Raw genomic sequence first — 14,111 nt, forward strand, 5'->3', positions numbered from 1 at the left:
AGCCTTTCCCAACCAGTGTGCCTCCAGATGTTGTTGGACCACAACTCCCATCAGCCTCAGCCAGCATTGCCAATGGTCAGGAAAGATGGGAGTTGTGGTCCAACAACATCTGGAGGCACACTGGTTGGGAAAGGCTGACCTAGAGCTTTTCTAATATAAATGTCAACAGACTAAACACAACAGAACAAGGTATTTGGTTCTTAAACTGTACTTCTGGGGAGTAAAGGTGCTATGTATAGAAGACTGGCTATATGAAAATACAGCCACTCTCGTGGCTGTATAACAAAGCAATTTTTGCAGATGGTGTCAGATTGCCCTCTGGTGGTTAGCTGCATGTACTAATCACACTTAAGAATACGCGGCTTGCTCAACATCTTGATGTTAAAGGAAGGATGTGATTAAGATACTAGTTCAAGTTAAGGATGAAGAATTTTTTTCAGTTGCCTTTTTGCCATGGATTCACCTGATTTGATGCTCCTGATCTTGCTTTTGGATTGGAACACAACTATCAGTTAGATTACACAATTCTCCAAATTTTGCTATGCAATTTGGGTCCAAAGAAGTGTGCAGAAAAATATATATTTTATGTTTAAAAACTGTATTTTAGGAGAAAATGCATTAAAAATACTGAAATATGGGTATTTTATGGGAAGTGTGCATATAAGATGTATACAATTTGCATGCAGATTTGTCGTGCATTTTTTTCAATCTCCTTTTTGCCATGGATTCAGAAAATCTGCCAAAAAAAAGGATGGAAGGGACCTATAATTGAGGACCAGCAAAATTGACTATGTTCTTCACAAATGTTCAAATGGCAAGCTGAAAAGCACACATATATTTCTGCACAAGGCACTCAAAACCAAACTCAACTTCACCTATGATGTTCCATTTATGCTATCCATTCCAAATATATTAACTACAACCATGGCTGAACATTCAAATTATTATTTATTAAATTTATATCCCACCTTTCCTCCCAGTAGGAGCCCAGGATGGCAAACAAAAATACAAAACACTCTGAAACATCATAAAACAGACTTTAACATATATTAAAAACAAAACATCTTTAAAAACTTTTAAAAAACATCTTAAAAACAATTGTAACACAGACTGGGATAAGATCTCTACTTAAAGGGCTTGTTGAAAGAGGAAGGCATCCAGTAGGCACCAAAAAGACAACTGAGACTATGCCTAATATTTAAGGGGAGGGAATTCCAAAGGGTAGTTGCCACTACACTAAAGGTCTGCTTCCTGTGTTGTGTGGAACGGACCTCCTGATGAGACGGAATCTGCAGGAGGCCCTCACCTGCACAGCGCAATGACCAACTGGGTATATGGGATAAGTATAAGGAATAAGACGGTCTTTCAGGTATCCTGGTTCCAAGCTGTACAGCGCTTTGTACACCAAAACCAGAACCTTGAACTTAGCCCAGTAGCTAATGGGCAAATACAAAACTAATTCTGCTTGGAGAAGTTTATTTATTTTTATTTATTACATTTATATCCCGCCCTTCCTCCCAAAGGAGCCCAGAGAAGCAAATGTAGCAAAACAAAAAGAAAAGCATTCTAAAAACAAGCATCTTCCAAGTTCAGTTCCAAGCAAATGGATATTTTGGGGAACATTATAAAAACTCTTTTGAAATATATTCTTTTAGATTGAGCAAAATGCTTTTTAAGACAAGATCTTATTCACTCAATATGTGCGGTATAAAGATTTTTATAGAATACAGTCTGCAGCATTTGGGAGTGATTATTGCAGTGTATAATGTAGACACATATAACACTCAAATCCAAGATGCATTTCTGCACCTGAGAGGTCCTGCCATCATCATGCAAAGAAATACAGAGCCTAAATTTTCTTGTGAATTGCTGCTTGCCTTCTTCTGGTGATCTTGGATATAGTTTGGTACTACTAGATGCAAATATCCTGCATCTGCTGTCCTTTTGACCTGCAGTCTACCTTTTCACCTTTCTCCTCAAAAACTGACAGAGACAGCATGCTACAAAACTAGCAGAGTTATGCTTGGCATGTCAAGTCCCATTGGATTCAATGGTAGTTACTCCCAAACAAGTGTGTATACGGTTATAACCTAAGGCACTCATGATTTTGAGGCTGGGATCTTATGTGTACTTACCAGCAGTGGATATTATTTCTGAATAAACATGCTTAAAAACTGCTCTGTAAATTTCATAAATAGCCTGTTTTATATGCTAACTTGTACAATGCATTTTATGCTGTTAAAGCAGCTAAAAAAGTTTAGGTTTGGTAAGTATTCCTAGAATTTCCATTACCACCTGAACACAAAAAAAACCCACCCATCCCCATGGCTTCAAAGTTATCGGACTTTTTCACGTCTAATCACTGTTTAAAGATTAAAATGCTATATACATCCCACTTCAAAGTGTTTACAATTAAGGGGTGACTTACTAAGACAGCATCAATGTACTGTTGGTTCTAGAGTGCAACATTACTCAATAATCAGTCACTCATGGACACATATCCAACATTCAAATTACAAAGCATGCATTTACTGCCAACACATTATTTATAACCTTTCAGGGTATGTCTTTGTCAATGTAAATATCAATAGAGAACAAAAGGTTATTTCCCGCTTGAGAAAAGAGCATGCAATGACAGTACTAGAATATCAAATATCAAGCAACAAATTATCAGAAGAAAGCATTTTAATCTCAGGGAGGGAAGCCAATATTCTTAGCTAACTCTCCTCATCTTGCTACCCAGAAGGATACCCACAAGAATTATAAAGCACAACACACTTTGACTGGGACAACATATTGCATAAAGCAACACTTATAAATCTGCAACAGTCCACCAGAAGATAAGAATGCATGAGCAGAATTTAGTACACACATGTTATGGATGGAATCCACAAACCCTCTGGGCTGTGCAGTATCTAGGTTGCAGGTAGGATGGGGTTTCAAGAGCAGATGTGAGGAAACTTTAGTCCTCCAGAAGTTGCTAAATTATAACTTCAATAATCCCTGGCTACTGGCCATGCTTGCTGGGGTTGTTGGGAGCTGTAGCTCAGCAACATGTGGAAGGCCAAAGGTTCCCCACACCTGTTCTAGAGTTTAACTGTAAGCTAATTTTAGATAATATCCCCACTCTACATAGCAATTTATAAGCTACAAGAAAAAAAGGCTTATTTTCACAGATAGCTTATGCACCTACACAAATCTGTGAAAGCTGAAATATTTGAGATATGGAGAATGATCACATGGTCTAAATATAAGTTATTTATTTTATAAGCAAAATTTACATGGGTACAAAATTGTCAACAGCAATATTTGAATTTCAAATATACGTATAACACCTGTAGGTTTTTTTTACAACCTTTTACTATATTCAAGGAAGTAAATGTACAATTAACATCTCTTACTCAAGACCAAGCAAATACCACTAGTGACAATTATTGAGATCTTAGCAGGTTTCACCCTTGAATCAAATTTAGAACAGTGTTGTTTAGAGGAAGCTGTCAATGACTATTACTATGTTAGCCGTAGTCAGTCATTTTCTGCTCATGCAATTGCCAATCATGTGAGCAGTGGGGCTGAGTCCACTGCTCCTGCCTTCCATGTCATTGGCTGTCTGCACACACACCCGCCCACTGTAAATGCATTCGGGTCAAATTTGCAAAGGAAAAGCCTGACAAATACATGAAGGCAGCCTACATGATCCAGAAACCTGTATAATAAGGGTCCTAGATAATGGGGAAAGGCTACATGTGTTGGGGAGGACAAGCTTTCTGTCTACAATGTGTGGATGCAAGGCTACAGAGGATGTGATGGCAGGCTGGGGCCAGCAGGTGCAGTCCTGGTCTCCCCTTCACAGAAATGCTAATCGCATAAGGAAGAAACAACTGGATAGGCTATTGTTTCTTAAATTATAATATATTAGCATCTCAACATTTACCCTATGCATCAATTTACATTTTGCTTCTATGTTGCCATTCTTTTCTGATACATTTATGTATCTGTCTTAAATTTTGTAACCCAGACTATACAATTGATATTAAAAACAGTAAAAATATATTCCCCTCTCTAGGATGTACACCTTAAAGTGGCAAGGGGGTTCAAGAGCGTTGAAGAAGCTGACAGCAATGCCGTCAGGAGTTTAGACCAAGAGGCCAGACTCCTGGCAGGGGCACCCAAGGTGGAATGGTCAAAGCTGAGACACCAGACTAAGATGCATCCAAACTCATAGGAAGGCAATGGTAAACCACCTCTGAATACGTCTTACCACAAAAACCCTATGAACAGAGTATCCAAAAGTCTATGCTCCAACGGCAAACGCAGAAGAAGAGGAATTGTTATGCAGAAATACAGGAAGCAATTCATCACACATCAAAATAAAATGTGCTGATAATCATGGGAGACTGGAATGCAAAAGTAAGAAACAAGAGAAGAACTAAGAATTGTGGGGAAATGAGGCTTAGGAGATAGAAATGAAGCAGGAGAAAGACTTTTTTTTTTTTTTACAATAATTTTTATTCAGATTTTCATAAAACATACAAAACAAAACCATAAAACATTCAAAGACAAAAAACAAAATCAAAAATAGTTAGACAAAAAAAAATAAAAAGTAAAATATTGACTTCCCATTTGTCACAGATCAAATCAGTTATAGGTCTACAATGTATAACAATCCTGTCTCTTAAATCATATTATAAAATCACTTTCCTCCAGTAGTTATCTTACTTAATCATCAAATCTCATAAACATTACTTTATTCTTTCCACAAAAAGTCAAAGAGAGGTTTCAATTCTTTAAGAAATATATCTATCAATTTTTCTCCAGAAAAGCATGTCGATTAATCCATCTCATTAATAATTATAATAATCTTATTGTCATAACCATAGTCAAAATAAACATTTCGATTAATCCATCACATCAGAATCTGTTAGGTTCAATAATTTCAATAGCCATTATTCTATTATCCCTATTAGTTCCATCTTCCATCTTCCATCTTCAATAGTCTTGTTAAGTCCAGTAATTTCAGTGTCCAATCTTCCATTATCAGTATTCCGTAATAATCTTGCTGTCATAACCATAGAAATATTAACTTCCCATTTGTCACAGATCAAATCAGTTATAGGTCTACAATGTATAACAATCCTGTCTCTTAAATCATATTATAAAATCACTTTCCTCCAGTAGTTATCTTACTTAATCATCAAATCTCATAAACATTACTTTATTCTTTCCACAAAAAGTCAAAGAGAGGTTTCAATTCTTTAAGAAATATATCTATCAATTTTTCTCCAGATAAGCATGTCGATTAATCCATCTCATTAATAATTATAATAATCTTATTGTCATAACCATAGTCAAAATAAACATTTCGATTAATCCATCTCATCAGAGTCTATTAGGTTCAATAATTTCAATAGCCATTATTCTATTATCCCTATTAGTTCCATCTTCCATCTTCAATAGTCTTGTTAACTCCAGTAATTTCAGTGTCCAATCTTCCATTATCAGTATTCCGTAATAATCTTGCTGTCATAACCATAGTCATATAGTAAGAGTCTAATGGGAATTTCCTCTATCCCAAATATTTTCTTGCCATCCATTCTGAATAGGTTGCTGGAATACTGCAGTAAAAACATATCTCTGTTCTTTTTTACAAAATGTACTGGCTCATCTCTTGAAAGTTTTTCCCTTGTCACATGGCTGCAGTTAATTCCATAGGTCTTCTCCATATTAGGCTCCATCACATCATTCCAGTCCAGAAGATTATCCATGCCATTGACAACCTTATCTCCAATATCTTCATTAATTTCTTCAGAGATAACATTGAATTCCAAACAGTAGATTTTATTTCTAAAATCCATAAATTCCAAATCTTTTTCCTGTTCCACGTTTGTTCCAGGCTCCAGGGTCTCCTCTCTCACAGGGACCCCTATTTCTTTAAACTCCTGGATCATTTTGCACAATTCAATTTTCAGCTCCTTACAACCCTGTCGCAGGGTTCGTTTCGTTATCTCAATCTCATCCATTATTTTCTGAAACCTAGTTACTTCCAGATTCTCAGCCACTTTCTTGATTGCCATTTTAAAAGAAAAATATAAGAGAACCACTTCTTATTTCAGCAACAATTGGGTTAATACTCCAAACTTGATGACATCACAGTATAAACAGAACAGCCAGCCTTATCTCACTATGCTTAGGAAAACAAAATGTAGTTCCCAGGATCGAAACAATTAATGGCGTCGTCAGGAAACAGATTCGTCAAAATAAAATAAACCAAAAAGAGAGTAATCTCAGACAATATAATATTCTTCAGAATAGAAATCAGGAATAGAAATCTCTCTTCTGTGTATATCTTTAGAATGCAAATCCAGGACAGCTTTTTGCAACAAAAACAGAGATAAGCTGTTAATTAGTGCATAGCAGAGAAGAGTTATAGCTCACCGAGAAGATGTCCAAAGCCGATCCATCTGGCAAATCTCCTTTTACTGCAACAGTTTAAGTCAAGTAAAAAAATATAGAAAGAAGGGTGCTTGCCTGTTAGTCCGTTCTCTCTCTAAAGAAAAGATGAACGTGTCGCTTTATCAGATAGAGCTTGTTGAAAATCCGTCCTTCCTTGTTGGCTGGACCTCGTCTCATAAATCAATGAAATCTAGTCCTCCCAACAAAAATAGGCTTTGAGGTTAATCTCTTCGTTTCTCCCTGCCCGGGAGAAGTTTCATCAGTCAAAAAAAAAATGTTTTGACTGATTTATATCTGAATAAGCTTCTTTTGCGGCGGGAGCCTGTCCCAAAAGCAGGCACAGGCTAAGTCACCCTTCCCGGAAGTCCAAGCAGGAGAAAGACTTAACGAATTCTGTGAACCCAATAATTTGTTTCTTGCAAACACATGTTTTGAGCAACCAAAAAGGTGACTGTACACATGGACATCACCAAATGGTCAATATAGGAATCAAATTGATTATATAATTGGTAGCAGAAGATGGAGAAGTTCCATACGTTCTGCAAAAACAAGACCAGGAGCAGACCATGAACTGGTCGTATTGAAAATGGAAGCTAAAGAAGAACAACAAAGCAATCATAATCAGGGCTGTGGGTCGGAGTCGTGGAGTTGGAAGCAATTTTGGGTGGAGTCAGTAGAAATGTACCGACTCCGACTTCAAAATAAAAACTTATATTATAACAATTTCCACCATTGTCAGACCCAAGAGCTCTGGCAATGGTAGGCCTTTGCAGTCATGCTGGGTAAGACCTGGCATGGCTTCAACGCCCCTCCCCTTTTGGGCATGGCATGGCCACGCATGCCTGTCACATAGGGGGTGGCGCAGGGTGGCTATTTAAGCCCTGTTCCACCTCCCCTCGGACTCTTTCTGGCCTGATGCGACGATGGAGCAGGTAGCTAGGCCACGTTAGATGCTTTAGGCCTTAGACGGAACAGGGTGCTAGGCCACGTTAGGCGCTTTGGGCCTTGGCTGGTTATCTGTTTCGGTGGCACACAAGGCGGGAGAGAGAGGACCTGGTGGGTCAGCTTCTCAGCATTGGAGCATGAGAGAGAGGCTTGGAGCGGTTGAGGCAAGGGGCCTGCAAGGTTTGGAGTCCGGGCAGAGAGAGTCTCTGCTAGGCCCGCTTCACTTAGCAGCCTCCTGTGCAGTCTGGCTGGCCTGTTAAGGGCCTGAAGGAGGGCTGGCATTGCAAGGTTTGGAGTCGGGGCAGGGAGAGTCTCTGCTAGGCCTGGAATCATTTGGGGCCTACAGTTAGTGCTGGAGCATGGGTGGTAGTTTGGGGCCGTGTGACTGGGCCTTTCTTTGCCTTGTGGTCATTTTGGCAGACCTTCTGTGAGGCAGCCATTTTGGGAAGGTTGTCATGGAAAGGTTGTCATTTTGGGGCTTTGGGGTTATTTTTCAGGATAACTGGTGTGCAAAGGCATAGCCAAAGGAATGAGGTGAGGCTGTTGGGCTTTCATGGGCTTTGGGTAAATATATCATTTTATACCTATATTTTATACTTTTTTATTTTTCAGGGAAAATATTTGTAATTTTGATTGACAAATTTTTTAAAATATAAATTCACAATGTCAAAGAAGCTTCCCATGAAGTCAGCTGTATTTGAGCATTTCACCATAACTCAGGATGGAAAACATTTTGTGTCAGTGTATGACAAAAGACCCAGATGAAGACAAATGGTGTGATGCCAAGATAAGCGCATATCCAGGCAGCGATAAACATGCTCCTACGAGAGCTTCCAATGTAAAAAGACATTTACAGCGCTTTCATCCAGAAGTATTCAAAGTTGTGAATGAGAAAGATAACAGCAAAAGCCAGGAACGAATGTCCAGCACTTCCAGCCAAGCAAAGGATCAGAAAACTTCTCAGACATCAGTTACAAGATATTTTGTCGGTGACAAAGTTACTGTAACAATGACGGCAGATACATTCAAAAAACATATCATAGAACTTGTTGCAAAGGATGGTGTGCCTTTATCATTATTTTCACGACTGGGATTTATAGGTCTGAATGGAGAAATGGCCCGCAAACTTGGTGTTTCTCTGGAAAGAGATAGTATTAGAAAAATAGTGATTGAAGAAGCCCTTAACCAAAAGGAAGAACTTAAAAAAACTCTCAGGGGACGCTTTGTATTTCTTAAAATGGATGCCTGCACATGCCAGAGTGAACTATTTTGCCATCAATGTCCGATTTGTTTGTGACAAGAATGAAATAGTTACCAAGACACTGGCAGTAAAAGACACAGATGCTCATCACACCAGTGAGTTTCTCCAGGTCTTAGTAGAAAAGGTTCTGTGTCAGCTCTGCACCGAGACAGCAGTGCAGGCGGGGGCTGGAAATTCCTGGGTATTTACCAGGGCGGGAAAGTCCTTAGCTGGCAGCCTGGTTGTAAATCTGCCAGGCTAACAAGGATGAAGCGTGATAAGGGCAAGGCCCTTTCCAAGCTTACGTGCCAAGCCAGAAGTCCAGAAGAGAGGTCAGTAGAGGTCCAGGTTCAATTGCTAAGGGGTCAGTCCGAGATAAGGTTCAGGGAATCTGGAAACACACAAAGCCACCCCTGACGTTGTAGTCAGCAACAAGCTGAAGCCAAGGTTTGTCTTTTAAGGAGCAGGTTTGTCAGCAGGTGTGAGCCATCAGCATTTTGGCCTTAAGTGGACAGGCCTGCCCCTCTTCTGCCTGACCTGCAGGTGAGGGGGGAGTATCCTGTTCACTGTCTGCGTCTGGCTGAAGGGCTTCAGCTGTGTCTGGGGTGCTCTGCAGCTGAGGGGGAGAAGGAGCTGGGTTCTCAGGAGTTTCCTCCATTTCTCCTTCTGGGTCTGCTGCTGTTACTCCCGAGTCATCCTCGTCTGATGAGTCCTCCGACGGGGCCATGACATTCTGCAAGATTATGAACTTAAAAAAGAACAAGTTCTTTGTATTGTAACTGACAATGCTTCAAACATGTTAAGTACAATTAAACTAATGAATGCAGATAATGAAGGTGACCAACAGCTAGAAGAACGCTTCAGAGATATAGGAATGTTTGAAATTGAAGAGCACACTCCTGCAACTGAGGAACAAACTGAAGTTGCTACAGAACAACAAAATGATGATCCTTTAGATGATCTTGTTGAAGCTGCCTCAAAACTGTCCCGAATTCATCACATCCGCTGTGTTGTGCACACACAGCAGGTGGCAATAAAAGACAGTCTGAAAGAAGGACATGCTGCTGCTCTGATTGGCAAGGTGAGGAAATTAGTTACTGCTGCCAGAACACCTAAAGTTGATTCCATTTTGAAGAGATGTGCTGGAAAAGGGGCAATTATAGATCAAGCCACATGCTGGGGCAGTACCTACTTAATGATTCAGCGCTTGCTTGACCTGAAACCCTTTCTTGTGGACATGGCCACCCCTCAAGTGACACTAAGCGAAGGTCAGTGGACACAGGTGACAGAATTGGAAAAGTTGCTTCGTTACCCATTTACAGTGACTAAAAAATTACAAGCTGAGGACTTAACTCCAGGCATTTTCTTGAAGGAGTGGAAGAACCTGATGTTTTGCCTGTCCCAAAGAGGAGGGTTAATTGCAGATGGCATTGCTGCTTCAAAGCAACAAAGAGGCACTATTATTACAAAACAAGATTCTTTTGGCAGCTGTTTATGTAGACCCAATGCACCGGATTCTGGATGATGAACAGCTGACTAAAGCGAAAGATGCTCTGTGTGAGGTAGCAGTTAGGATGACTGGGTTACAGAAATGTCAGGAGGAAGAAGTTACTGTTGCCATGTCTTCAGCCTCATCAAATGATGATGAATTTGATTTTGAAAAATATTTGGATCACAAGGAGTGTGCAAAGTGTCGCCGCATAGAAAAGGATTCCTCCGAACCCATGCAGAACAAACTGAGTAAATTTCAGCAAAATATCTCACTTGCACTAAAAGAAGTAGAAAAATTTGGTCGTTCATCAAAACTAACAGTGCAAGAAGCCATTCCCTTATATCCTGAAATTGTCAGAGATGTTGCCCTGGTGGTTACTGCTTTGCCACCGACCCAAGTTAGTGTTGAGAGGTTGTTTTCAGCTCTTAGAATCATTAGATCAGATTTGAGGGCATCCATGAAGGAAGATCTGATTGAGGCAATTCTTTTTCTGAGGACAAATTCTTCATAGATTTATTAAAAATATTAAGTGCGTAACAGTGTCTTGTATGTTTTCATCTGACAGCATTTTTTTGTTCAGATTCTTTGCTCAAATAAATAATTTTGTGGTCTATTAGACCTAATTCTGTAGTACATATGTTTATTAAAGAAATTATAGGAAAGCATTTGGTAATGTAATTACAAAGTTTGTAAGAGGACAGCTTATGTATTCTGTTAGTCATAATTTTATATATTCTTTAGTTTTAAGGTATATCCTATGTTTCTGTTAAAAATCTTTTTAAAAAATTATTAAATGCATCATTTGTTGCATTCACTTTCATAGGAATTTAGGAAAGTTTTCTTGTTCAGAAATTTTAATCAAATATATTTTATGTTCTATCAATCTAGCCTGATGATTCACATGGTGGTTGTCATGCCCGCTTGCCAGCCTTGCCCTGGCCTGCATTTGGGGTGGCTAAACCCCAAAGCCTTGTGGGGCATTTTTCCCCTTGACATCTTTTTTGTTAACTTGCTAGCAAGCAGTTAAACATTTGATTTTCTTTCATCACTGTGACTTGGTGATTTTACAACACAACTGTATCAGCTTACAGTTAGCTCACACCTTCTTATCAGCAGAAGGGGCCTGGTTCCGTCAAGGCCGTAAATCTCCTTGCTTTGTTATGGGAAACTGCCTCGCCAGGTGCTGTGGGAACATAGTTTCTTCATCCCTTTGATGAAAATGTTAATTGGTTAATTGTCTCCGGCTGGGAGGGAGATTTCATCCATAAGAAGAGGCTCAGAACTCTGGGTTAGTAGTCCCACTTCAGAGCACCACCTTGTCTCTTTGGTGATGTTCTGTTGTGGCTCCATTTGCCATCCTGACTCACAACTCCCTGAGGGGAAGAAGCAGAGCTTGGAAAAGTTACTTTTTTGAACTACAACTCCCATCAGCCGAATCCAGTAGCCATGCTGGCTGGGGATGATGGGAGTTGTAGTTCAAAAAAGTAACTTTTCCAAGCTCTGGGAAGAAGGCTATCCAGCTAGAGATCCTATGCTCTGTAAGTATAGCTTAGGCCAGAAAGCTTTGTTATTTTTGTTTTGTGCCAAGAAACTTACTTACTGTTTTTCTTACCAAACCTTACCCATTTGGGCGTATGGTAACAAGATTCAATTTGCTGTTAAAACTTACTTTTGTGCACCTCTTTGTTTTTGTAACCCTTTTATGCTTATTCTTATTTTCTTTTTAATAAACTTTAATTACTTTAACCAATGTGTGTTCATTCCAGAGAGGGGTCAGTTCCTAAATTCAGTCCTTGCCATTCGTCCACAACTACCGTGTAACAGAGAAACGTTTTTACCTGAGACTTCAGAAGGGGCAAGGAGTAAAGCTAGACTCTTGCCCTGAGAGGCTCTGGTGTTTAATTGGGCTCTGGGGTTCCCTTCGCCCCAGAGTAGCTAACCAGTTGAAGGGTGGTAGCAGTTACTACTTTGCAGGGTTGGTGTTAGCGTGCACAACCTTGGCAATCTAGGATTTGCTGGGATCAATTGCCCAAGGCTGGGGATTGACTCCTGGGACAGTGAGAGCAGACGGGGAAGGGGTCCCCGCTTTCACTACAGTGGTGATGAAATGCCTTGTGCTACCATTTTACTACAGTAAATTTGTTATTACTAGTTAATATACATTTCCCATTTATGAAGGAGTCGGAGTCGGACAGTAGAAAAATAGAGGAGTCAGTTGAAGGTTTGGCGTACCGACTCCACAGCCCTGATCATAATGCCAAAATACAATTTAAATAACATCCCAGAAGAATATAAAGATCAAGTAAGGAACAGGTTTGAGGCTTTAAACTTAGCTGACAGAGAATCAGAAGAACTATAGAGTGCAGCAAGAGACATTATCAGGGAAGAATGCAAAAAGACAATACCTCTAGTTAAAAAGAGAAAGACCTCAATGGATGACTGACAAAACTCTTAATATGGTTAGAGAGAGAAGGAAAGCAAAAGCAAAAGAAGACAGAAACATGGTCAGAACCCTAAATGCAACAATACAGCAACTAGTACGCAGGGCAAATACAACTATTACAATAGTTATTGTATAGAAATAGAAGAGGACAACAAAAAGGGAAGAACAAGAGCCCTATTCCAAAAGATTAGAGAAATTAAAGGGAAATTTAAACCAAGAGTAGGGATGTGGAATAATCAACAGGGGAACACACTGACTGACCAAGATGAAATAAAAGGAAGATGGAAGCAATACACTGAAGAACTCTATAAAAGAGATGCAAAGATGATAGATTCACTCATAGAGGAACCATACGATGAAGAACCAGAAATTTTAGAATGTAAGGTGAAACCTGCTCTTAAAATACTTGGAAGAAACAAATCACCAGGAACAGATGACATACCAATAGAGTTGCTACAAGCTACTGAGACTGAATCTATCCACATTTTGACAAAAAATTGTCAAAAATATGGAAAACTAAACAATGGCCCACAGACTGGAGGCGTTCAATATACATTCCAATTCCAAAAAAAAAAAAAGGGAATCCCAGGGAATGAAGTAATTATAGAACTATTCCCTTAATATCCCATGCAAGTAAAATGATACTCAAGATTCTACAACATAAATAAATAAATAAATAAAAATGTTGATATTGTATTTTATATTGTGTACGTCGCCCAGAGTGTCCGTTAAGTCGGACAGATGGGCGACTAATAAATAATATTTTATTTATTTATTTATTTATTTTACAGCAAAGTCTTTGACTGTGTAGATCATGAAAATCTATGGAATGCTTTAAAAGAAATGGGGGTGCCACAACCTATACTCTGGACAAGAGGCTACTGTAAGGACAGAATATGGAGAAACAGATTGGTTCCTAATTGCAAAGGGTGTGAGACGGGATTGTATTTTAACACCCTATTTGTTTCATTTATACCCTGAGCATATCATACGGAAAGCCGGATTGGACCAAGATTATGTGAAAATTGGAGGGAGAAATATCAATCATTTAAGATATGCAGACAATACCATACTACTAGCAGAAACCAGTAATGATTTGAAACAAATGCTGATGAAAGTTAAAGAGGAAAGCACAAAAGCAGGACTACAGCTGAATGTCAAGAAGACTAAAGTAATGACGACAGAAGATTTATGTAACTTTAAAGTTGACAACGAGGACATTGAACTTGTCAAGGACTATCAATACCATGGCACAGTCATTAACCAAAATAGAGACAATAGTCGAGAAATCAGAAGAAGGCTAGGACTGGGGAGGGCAGCTCTGAGAGAACTAGAAAAGGTCCTCAAATGCAAAGATGTATATCACTGAACACTAAAGTCAGGATCATTCAAACCATGGTATTCCTGATCTCTATAAATGGATGTGACAGTTGGACAGCGAAAGAAGCAGATAAGAGAAAATCAACTCATTTGAAATGTGTTGTTAGAGGAGAGCTTTACGCAAAAAAGACAAATAAATGGGTGTTAGAACAAATTAA

Source organism: Rhineura floridana, chromosome 4 (assembly GCF_030035675.1).
Source record: "Rhineura floridana isolate rRhiFlo1 chromosome 4, rRhiFlo1.hap2, whole genome shotgun sequence".
NCBI classification, from domain to species: Eukaryota; Metazoa; Chordata; class Lepidosauria; order Squamata; family Rhineuridae; genus Rhineura; species Rhineura floridana.